Consider the following 11,471-nt stretch of genomic DNA (forward strand, 5'->3'; position numbering starts at 1 on the left):
TGAAAGGGCAATTAAAATATAAAGATATGTCCCCAGCTCTTCGCTTCTTCCACACACCTCCCACACCCCCCCCACCTCTTGATCCAACCTGGTTGCGCAGACACGAGTGATAAATGGCAGTGGGCCAACCAAGGAAAGTGACCACTAGTGGGGAGCCAAGTAGTGGACATGTTTGACAGTGACATGGAATCAACAAATTTGGTGAGTGGTTGATATTAGACTGAAAAAGGCGCAGAATTTATAGGTGGAGAGAAGGCTCAAACTCCAGCACAGGGTTGATTCAGGAAGAAGCCCTGCAGAGGGGAGTATCTAGCCAAAGCCAGAACCCACTGCTGCTTACAGACTTGGAGTAGATATAGGACAGGGGTCTGAAGGGGAAGTTTCGCTGGCAGGGAAAATTTTCTGAGGTTAACAATTGCTAGGAGAAGTAAGAGGAGATGGTTGCTCAGCCAACTCAGACCCTGGGGCAAGTGAGAGTTTGTCATTCTCTTGAGGCTAGGAGTGGTCCTTCCAGTGAGTGACAGGGTGTTTCCAGTAAGCTGCCTACAAGGGTGAGGGTCCACTCCTGACATGGCTTCCCTTTTGTTCACCCTAACATAACAGCTGATTATGGAATAAGGAGAAAAGGATAGATAATAAAAAATAGTACATGAGTTATGGTCTTGGGTGACTCCTTGCCTGGGGATGGCGATCACTGGTAGAAAATGCAGGAGAAAGAACAGGTCCATGAATTGAAATGAGATCTGATGGCTGTAACTGGGTAGGACAGGTTTGCTGAGGGCCTTCATTCCCTCTACCTCCTAGGGGTTTTGTGATCCTCCTCAAGCTTTTTCTGTCAGTTTCCTCAAAAATGTGAAAAATTAGAATATGAATCACTACTTGATACAGGATGATTGTGAGGTAAGAGAATGTATAGGATGGTATGTAGGCTGTGGCAGGCACTGACCAAACACTATTCTATTTTCTTTCCTTCATACACTTGCCATTAGTATCTGTGAGGGACATTCCTGGGACCTCCACAGATACCCAAGTCCACAGATGCTAAGTCCTTTATATAAAATAATGCAGTGTTTGCATATAACCTATGGCACATCCTTTTTATACTTTAAATCATCTTTAGATTACTTACAGTACAATGTCAATGTGATGCAGGTACTCTGTATAGTGTATTGTTTAGGGAATGATGACAAGAAAAAAGTCTGCATGTGTTCAGTACAGATGCAATGGTTTTTGTTTATTTTCAATCTGCAGTTGGTTGAACCTGAGGATGCAGAACCCAGGCATGTGGAGGGCTGACTGTAATTCCACAGATACTGTTTGACCGTCACCATTGAGGATATCAGCACCTACAGGGATAGGGTAAGAAACAAAGGACAGGGGTGGGTTGGGGTATAACTCAGTGGTAGAGTTCGTATTTAGCATGTGCGAAGCACTGAATTCTATTTCTAGCCCCAAGTCCCCTCCCACCCCCCCTCCAAAGATACAACACAGGCAGCTAAATAAGATGGACACGTGTAGTTGCTCACTAATGGTCAATTGACCTGAAATTGGAAGAAGGGTGCAAAGTTGGAGGTGGGGGTTGTTATCAGAAAAGAATGGAAAGATATCTCAGAGAAATTTTGCCATTTTCAGTTTTGAGGAGTACTCATCCTGATTTCCAGTATGTTTAGGGGATGTTGTCTAGTGGCAGTTCTTGCCTAGAATTTCTGAGGCTCTGGGTTTGATTCCCTAGCACAAGAAGAAAGAAAGAATGAGAGAATGAAAGAAACAAATAATGGAAGGAAGGAAGGAAGGAAGGAAGGAAGGAAGGAAGGAAGGAAGGAAGAAAGGAAGGAAGGATTAAATAAGCTGTCTTCACCTTAGGCCAAACCTCATAATGTGTAGTCAAACCTCAAGTTTCCACCTGGTGTCCTCTTCTACCAGGATCCTGCATAATTAGAGATCAGTTTATGGCTCCAAAAACTAGAAGTGGCCCCAGGAATTGGAATTCTCCTTCCTATACAGCCTGCAACTAGGACTATCTAATCACGATCTTTTGTCTTCTAGAGGGAGACTGGCTTGCAGTGGACTGGGTACCAGGATGAGGACATTTGAAGACAACTAACTTTGGAGGAATTCTTTGGCCAAGGGGGAAAAGGGACTCTTCACATTCTGAAGGATGATATTTGACACCTAGAAAAATCTCTCTTTCAATCTCTCAATCTCTCTCTCTCTCTTTCCCTCTTTCTCTCTCTCTCTCTCTCTCTCATAATTAATTACAAATTGTTCATATTAGAGTATCCATGCTCATAATCCTGTTATACCAGGTTTATTTGAGTTAAATCTAATTGGTACAATATTGCTTTATTTTAATGTTTGCAGACAGATTCTTGGGGATTATGCAGAATTGGCTTGCTCTGCAGCATAACTCATTTTGCTGCAGTTTTACCAAACAGCTGCCTCTGGAGCCACCTGCTGACACAGTGTAGAATCCTGAGCATTTAATATGGCTAAGAAAAGCATGGCCCTGAGTTAACGTAAGAGAAGTACAATCCTAGACTTTGTTCTATCTACCCCAGATTGGTTACACGTAGGAGTCAAATCATCCTGGCCATGTTCCCTTGGCTGTGTAGATACTTTGATCTGGGAATGGTGGTAGCTATGTGAGGTTTTCTAAAGCTAAAGTCACTTTGGCTGGATCTAAGAGTGGTATTGTTGACGTGTTAAGAGACACAGAGATAGATAATGGGAAAAATATCTCTGTTGCCCACTTAGCATCTGTCATCATTCATCTCCAATGTGTAAACACTGTTACTCAATTCTATTATCTTTGTAGAGTTTTTTCATGACAAAAAAAAAAAAAAAACAAACCAAGGAAGTTAGATCTGAATTTGTCATATTTTCTCCATAATAGAATGCTATCAATACATTCTTCTCCTTTTTTCCCTGTAGTAATGTTTTGAGAACTTTCCACTTGCAGTCAGAACTTTTTTCATATGTATGTCTGAAGACTTTTCCACAGAAGTGGTAATTTTGATAGAAAAAAAATAGAGGTGTCTCTCACCCTCCTGCCCAGCAATGAGGTATGTCTTTCTCTACAACCTGGTCAGCATTGTGTGCTGCTCCATTGTTTAAACTTTGCTTATCTGTGGGTTGAAAGTTATGTCACAATTTAAGAGCTACTTACTCTTTTTTTTCTATGTATTCTCTCTTCATGTCTTTTGTCTATCTTTTATTAGATTGTACTCCTTACATGGGTTAAGCCCTCTACTATAGTAAGTAAAGTAACCCCTTGTCTGTGATTTGTTTCCAAATCAGATTATGCATTTTTCCTTTGACTTTATTTATAGTATGGTTATTTTTTTCCAGGCTGAAAAAATGGTATTTATTTACAGTGTTTTGCTCTCTTTAGAGAGGCCTTCTCCAATTCAAGATTATTGTGTTTTATTATTGTTTTGTTTTGCTTTGCTTTGTTTCTGAGACAGGTTCTTGCTATGTAGCCCAGGTTGGCCTTGAACTCTTGCTCTTCCTGCCATCTACCTCATGATTGCTGGGATTACAAATTTGCACCACCATTATCTGGCCATGATTATTCTGAAAGTCTCCCTTTCTCTTTGTATTTTTGATAGTTACTTGTTTCATCATCAATCTAGTTGGAATTTATTTTAGTAAAAGATTGAGATGAGGGTCTATTTGACCCCCTCTACATTTTAACACTGTTCCTTTGACGTGTAGGCCTCTGCTCTCTGCTGTATCTTCTGTTCCTCAGGCTCTCCGGAGGTTTTTCTCACAGGTTCCTCTCTGCTTCTTTTCCCGTATAAGCCGGTGTTCCTTAGACTTGAACCTTCTGTCTTCTCTGCATCCTCTCTACTTTCTGCTCTAGAGTCTTTGGTCTCTGTTTTGCTTCTCTGGTTTCTGTCATGGCAGAAACTATTAGCTCTGGATCATTGACTCCCGCAACCCTATTCAGGCAGCTCCCACCTAAGTGTAATCATTTGTTCCTGATAATCAGAGATTCATTGTGAAAATACTAACTGGATCCCATTTCTCATTATTTCACATAGGAAAAATTATAACACATTACAGTCAACTCCAAACCTCCCTGTGTTAGTCATCAGCTTCCCATTACTGTAAGAAATACTAAGATAATTCAGATTATTAAGAGAAAAGGACTGCTTCAGCTCAGTTTGGGAAGTTTCATTCCATGCTTACTTGGGCTCTTTGCTTTTGGTTTGGGGCAAGGCAGCGCATAATGTCAGAGCAAAACCACTCACTTCATGTCCAGAAGTGAAAAAGAGGAAGAACAGGTCCTACTATCCACCTCAAGGGCATGTCCAATAACCAGAAGACCTCCCATAGTCCCTGCCTCTTGAAGTTTCCATCTCCTCCCAATGCCACCAAGATGTTGTCTAAATCTTTGACACCCAGACCTTTGGGGGACATTCTAGATCCAAACTATAGCACTCCAAATGATTTCCTAATGTACAACTAAAGTAATTAATTATTTATGTGTAAGCAAATAAATGCTTATAATGTTAGAATATAAAATACATCAAATTTGCTTTATGATCCCCACACAGTATGTTTGTTGAATAGTTGCTTGGTCAGCAGGAACACAGCCTCTCCTATGATGCCATTGTATAACATGGACGTGTTGTGTGTTGATATGAGAAGCAGTGCTTCTCAGCCTTCTCATCATTACTGACTGTCCCCTTCATCTTTTTAGGCATTTTTTTCTAACATTTTACCTATAAAAATATAACAGTTGTAACTGCATATTTAAGATTCCTGTGTATTTCTGTGCTTTAGGCATAAAAAGAATATTTTTCATCCCTCATCCCACTAAGCACTTTTTGTCCCCTTGCCAAAAAAATAAACTCATTAAGAATGCACAATCTATAATAGTTTCAATGTTTTAGCATTTGTATTTAGAATGTAACTCAAGACTTCCTTGTCATTTTGTTAAAATCAGTTTATTGAGTTTGGGGATATAGATGTGTATATTTCCTCACATAAACATATTGAGATATATGCACATTCTACACATTTTTGTAACAACCTTATCAATATAGAATTTACTTAGTGGCTTCCAGTATATCCCCAGAATTGTGCAACTATCACCATTATCTAATTATATAACATTTCATCATCCCAAAAAGAAGTCTCATACATTCTCATGAATCCTACAAATTTTGAATGATAAAAAGGAAGTATTCTATTGGAAAATGTTAGTCAGAGGGGCATTCTGAAGGGTGTACTTGTATATATTTTCCCATTGCTAGTTCTACATTAAAGACCTTCTAGAACATTACAATGCAATTTCCCATGGTTTCCTATTTTGTGATCTTCTGGTACCCTCACATGCAGCTAGTTCTTTCCCTTACCTCCCACATGAATCTGTCCTCCAAAGTCTATGAATTCTCAGCTAGAACGTTCTTGAAATCTATCCTCAGATTTGACTGCCATGACTCTAGTCCCTAATCTTATCAGCTCTTACTCAGATTATTGTAAATCTGCTGAGTCTTCCCTATTGCCACTTTATCAACCACACTTAAAAATACCAATTGAATTGACTTCCTATTTCCTGTTGATTTGAGTTTAGTTTCTCATCTTAGCCTAGGAGATTCATTAATATTTGTCCTCTTCCTGCCTGCTTCTGCCTCTTCTTCTGTTATATATCATATTTACCTTAAACCCTGGATACTCGACCATTCTCCAAACAACTGACCTCCATGACCTCTGCACCTGTTCAAGCACTGTGTCCTTTGCCTGGTGTCTTTTCATCCAGTAGAACCAGCAAAGTCCTGTTCATCCTTCAAATGCCCATTGAGCTCATCTGCAAAGCATTTCCTTTGCTCCAGAGGCAGAGAGTCTGCTCCCTGTGGGGCCAGAGGAATTTTTTAATTTTTCTTGTTTCAACACCTTCCATGCTGTATAGTGCTTTTCCTATTCACACACCACAGCCTTTCCCAATGGCAAAAGTCCTGGTGGTCTCTTTTTCCTAATGTCTAGCACTAGTAGGTATTGCATGCTTAAAGTTGGTCAGAAGGAGAAAGGCATGTACGAAGCTAGTTTGTAGAAAACGAACATGCTAAATTAGTAAATTCCTGGGGACTTAACAGACAAGATAAGGGTGGAAAAGCTGCAGAATGCTTACACTCTTGCAATCCCAGAAGAAAACGATCCAGGCACACAGTTGGAATCTGCACAGAAGCTCCCCTGGAAGCTGAATTCCTGCCAAGTTCTTTCTCCATGGTTTTGACATTATAATTTTGTTGATGTTACAGATAAAACACAATAATGTAGTGCCTCTTTATGGGAAACTCTAGGGCAAATTTGGGAGAAGTTTGTGCTCCAAAGGAGTGAAGGTAAATGAATTTGAGTTATATAGAGAGGTCATCTCAGGCCCCATGCCCTGCAAAGAACTTGTGGACACCTCTGCTCAGAAGCTTCTCCTATGATCTCTGCTTGGGTCTGTTGTAGCAGATATTTGCATACTTGCTCCGCTGCCAGCCTCTCCTTTTGACTGATTTATGCAGCTTTGTGATCAGATCCAGAGGATGAAACATGATCGACCTCAGCCGACCATGGCAGTCCCATACCCCTGGGGCAGTGATTGGTTTAGTAAGTTCCGGCCAATGAGATAGAAGGAGAAGTTTACTTTTCCCTTTTTTATATATATTTCTCCTAAATGAGACTCCTATGAGGTGAAAATGATGCCCCCTTTGCCCTCTTTCTTTGCCTTGGATTCTATGGTGTTAAGATGTGATGGGAGGATTTGTTGCAGTCACATGATGAGAAACCTAAGGGGAGATGTCACCAGCATGTTGAGGATGGTGAAGGGGAAGAAAGGAAATGTCCTGATCCCTTGAAGACATCACTAAGCAGTTCCATCCATCGTGGGCCCGCCTGCCGTAGACATATTTTAAGCAAATGGTGAAGTCCTTACAGTTTTAAATATTCTAAGTCAAGTAGTCTGTAAACTTTAAGCTAAAAATACTCTTATAGGACCTGTATTAGCAAAGTTTCAGCTATCATTCTCATTGACGCTAATGCCTAAAAACAGAGACTAGGAAAGGCAGAAATTTACTTTCTAGTGCCCTGTGTTAGCCACCCAGGAATCAGGGTTGTCTACACAAATGTCTGTGTAGCTTGACTCTCAGGAAACAGTAATTATTTGCTAAATAAATGAATTAAAGAACCAAGAAAACAGAAAATGGCAGGAGAAATAAAGGGACTTGACAAATTCTCCATGCTTCACAATAGGATATGTGCTCAATGCCTTTCAGACACGGTACTCAACGAGTTTATTTATTACATCTTACTACAGGCTATGTGCTTGAAGCGCACGAACAACACCCTGATTCCTGTGCTCAGCTTGCTTACCAGCTAACCTGGGTGACACAGCCCTGCCACCTACCACAGTGTAGGACTAGGTGGTGAACAACTTTATTCATTTATTCCTTTTTGAATTCACTCAAAGATATTTATGGAATGTCATCTCAAGAAGACTACGGATGTAAAAGAAAGCCATTCTTTTCTGTTCCCCACCTTCCTCCAGCCCCATAAAAGAGGAGCTGTTTTCCTACAAATGGTATCACCAGATTCAGAGAGTCAGAAGGTTCTTGGTCTCATCAGAGAAAGAACTGAAGGATGGACACAGGGGAGACTTAGCAGGAGAAAGGTCTATTGATACAGGGCAAAGTGAAAGCAAAGCACCCCCAGATGGAAGGGTGGGCAGGTTCAAGAAGGAGCAGTGATGCTGAAGATCCCAAGGCCTTAAATTTTATTGGGGACTGTAGGCATAGGGGTGGTCATTCTTGGGAAACTGGGTTATGTATCATTAACTCCTCCCACACATCAGACGGCTGAGTTTTTGGCCTTGGATGGTCATATCAGGGCTGTTATTTTTCTGAGGGCTGGGGTAGGGGTGGAGGTCAGCAAGACCCTGCCATATGTCATAAGTCATTATATTAATATCAGCAGGCCAAGATATAATTTTTTAAACCAACATCCAAGATACTGTTTCAGCTATCAGGTTTCCCAACTTCCTGCCTAACCTTACTGTATCACTAGTAAAAGGTAGGAGGCACAATGGCTCACATCTGTAATCCCAGCTATTTGGGAGGCAAAGTTCAGGAGATTTGCAGTTCAAGGCCAGCCTGGGCAAAAAGTTAGTAAGACCCCATCTCAGCCCATAAGCTGGGGAAGGTGGTGCATACATGTCATCCCAGCTATGTGTGAGGCATAAATAGGAGGATTGTAGTCTAGGCTGGCCAGGGCAAAAAACATTAGACTCTATTATTAGAAATATAACTAAAGCAAAAAGGCCTGGAGGTGTGGCTCAAGTGGTAAGTGCCTGCCTACAAAGCACAAGTCCCTGAGTTCAAACCTGGGTGCTACTGAAAAAAAAAAAAAAGTAGAAGGTATGTTTTGTCTTTCATTCTATCGCCAATATCCTTATCCCTTTGATGAGTGCAATGGAGCAGGAAAGACTGAACATTTGGGTTATTCAGCCCTCCCTGGATTCTCTATAATTTTCCTGCCCACAGAGCACTTACCACCTGCTCTCTGATTCTTGTGCATAAGCTCAGCAAGATTGCCTGGGCAAAAATTTCTTCCATGCAAATAAGAAGTCAAGCCAGTCTAATGCACGGGGTGGAGCAGGAAGCCTTTGACCTGAGGCCAACTCTGTAATTGAACTTAACTAGTGACAGCTGGTGATTTTGATTCCAATCTCATACCTGGGTCAGATATTCTAGTTGGTTTCACAAGTTTATTAATTGGTTCCACACCTAAGACACGTAGAACACAAAATAATAAACAGGATACAGATTGGGTAGGGAAAAGGGTTAAAATCTTCCTGCAAGAAGCTGGGTGCCAATGTCTCATGCCTGCAATCCTAGCTACTTCAGAGGCTGAGATTGTGAGAACCATAATTCCAGGCCAGCTTGGGCAAAAAGGTTTGTTAGATCCCATCTCAATGGAAAAGATCTGGGTGTGGTGGTGTGTACCTGTCAACCTGGCTATGGTAGGAAGCTAAATATAGGAGGTCCAGACTGGCCTGAGCAAAATGTGAGATCCTATCTCCAAAAGGGCTGGATGTGTGGCTCAAGTGTTAGAGAACCTCCCTAGCAAGCTCGAAGCCCTAAGTTCAAGCTCAAGCACTACCTTTACACATACTCATCTTTCCGCAAGATGACACTTGGGCTGAGATGAAGAGAAGTTGATGTTTTCTATATGGACAGATGAGACATAGGGGAAAGGAGCAAAAGTGAGGTGACAGAGACAGTGACACTGTGGCAGAGAGTCAAGCACAGAGGAATGAAAAAGCAAGTTGTGTGCTGAGAACCACAAGCTGTTTAGCATCTAGTGGTAGGAACACAGAGGTCAGAATGAGGTCAAATTGATCTGGGTGTGGTAGTACATACTGACTGCCCAGCACTCAGAAGGCTGAGGCAGAAGACTGAGTTCAAGACCAGCCTGAACTACATAGTGAGACCCTGTCTCAAAAGACCAAAAGAAATAAAAGAAAGCAAGAAAAGAACAGAAAGATCCTGAAATTTGGATATTAACTTATTAATTAGTATCCCACATTTGTGGCTGAGTAGTTTTCTTAACTTGCTTCCTGCCAGGAAACTTTTTGAGACTTCTCATTTTGGAGACTTCAAAAAAGTTTTTAAGACTTTATTTTTACTGTCTCTGTGCCTATCAGTCTCAGGTAACATAATGCTTTCAGAAATCTTGATGTTTTTGGTGTGTCAATATATATTCCGCTCTGCCAGACAAAAGCTATCTTCACAAATCTTCATGATATTAACACTTTCCTACCTTAGCTTCCTTGTATTGCTGCTGGGTCAAGGTTCTTAAGACTTTTTGGCATTCCATCCTTTAGCAGAGAAGTTCTCCAAGACATACCCTGAAGACCTGTAGTGCTTCAGGGCTGTATTTTTCTGGCAGTACCTGATATTTGATCTTTTCTCAGAAGCCATGTCTGCATTTTTAACATCATTTGCCATCTGGAAAGGAGGGGATGTAGGAAAAATTATTTTCCAATGCAGCAGGTCATAGATTGAATATATTATTCAAGAGTTGGTTCTTTAACCTTCTCTATCTTCTCTTTCATTGTATGGTAGGCAGTGAGAAGTCAGGGAGTACTTTTAATATGATACCTGAAATCCCCTTAGCTAGGGCAGAGGTCAGCTAGAGGGCAGGCTGTATGTTTTGGTAAATAAAATTTTATTGGGGCCAAGTGTGGTGTCACATACCTGTAATCCTAGCTACTCAGGAGGCTCAGGTAGGATGACCAAGGTCCAAGTTCAACCCAGGCAAAAGCATAAGACCCTATCTGAAAAATAAACAAACTAAAAGGGCCAGGAGTGTGGCTCAAGTGGCAGAAAGCTTGCCTAGCAGGTGAGGGGCTCTGACTTCAAACCCTAGCACCATAAAAAACTTTTTGGAGCCTATTTCCTCATATGGCTGCCCTCTGTCTGCTGTGGCAGAGTTGAGTATGTGCAACAGAAACTGTAAGGCCCACAAGCATTAAATGCAATAGTTGACATCTGGGCCATAGAGCAAGTTTTATGGCCCCCTGGCCCAAATGATCCAGTCTATGAGGTATATTTCTTCTTTCCAACAAGTAACAGTGTGGGTAAATTTCTCCATGTGTCATTAATTAATTAACTAATTAATTAATAAGGGTTGGAAACCAATTAATAAGCCTTGGAAACAAATTGATGCTTAGTTCTCCAACTGTTTCACAGACAGGGAAATATCCATGCTAACGGCAGTGGGAACAGAAACAATAGGAGTTTAAATACTGGATTGAGGTTTGAAGTCTAATGATGCTGATGATGATGACATGATAAACGTGATGACGCCCTGATGGCAAGGAAACGTATAAATTCCAATGAGGCCCCGCCTTCATGCGGCCCGCCCAGACTGAGCTCTGGCTGAGCCTGACCTTGGCCCTGGCCCTGGCCCTAGTCGGTCCCCTGCCAATGGGGTGGGCCTCAGCTCGGACCCCCATTCTGTGAGCAGCTGGGCCGTGCGAGTGACCCAGGGTTACGGCGAGGCTGAGCGCCTGGCACGCAAATTCGGCTTCGTCAATCTGGGATAGGTACCAGGTGGAACCAGGATGGATGGGAAAAGTGGGGACCTGGACCACCCCAGCCCCTGACAGATGGAAGGGGGTCCCTAAAAGCCCCCAAATATAAACAGCCTTCTGTCCATCCCTACCACGGCCATCTTCGGACTCTGGGATTCCCAGCGTGCACTTAAAGGCCCTACCCGTGCACCAGGTTGAGGTTCAAACAACGGTGGGGAGGGTTGGGCTGTCAGGTGAGAGGAAGGAGCAGCCCAGTTAGCAGATCACTGCACAAGAAAGAAAAACCCACCTGCACGCCCCTGCTGGAGGATGCTAAGGGTTACAACCAACGAGACGTGACCACCACTGTTTCCTAGAGAGGCTCCGGCAAAGCCGGCCTGGGGTG

General features: G+C 42.1%; 1 long non-coding RNA gene across 1 annotated transcript; it reads right to left on the reverse strand.

The window, feature by feature from the left end:
- Positions 1 to 1,117: 1,117 nt before the first annotated feature.
- Positions 1,118 to 11,451, reverse strand: LOC141421373 (uncharacterized). Its single transcript, XR_012445963.1, has 3 exons — positions 11,376 to 11,451; positions 9,811 to 9,998; positions 1,118 to 1,346 (listed from the first exon to the last, which is right to left on the reverse strand). It is a non-coding gene; the product is annotated as an uncharacterized lncRNA (long non-coding RNA).
- Between the last annotated feature and the right edge of the window lie 20 nt (positions 11,452 to 11,471).

This window comes from Castor canadensis, chromosome 3, assembly GCF_047511655.1.
Source record: "Castor canadensis chromosome 3, mCasCan1.hap1v2, whole genome shotgun sequence".
NCBI lineage: Eukaryota > Metazoa > Chordata > Mammalia > Rodentia > Castoridae > Castor > Castor canadensis.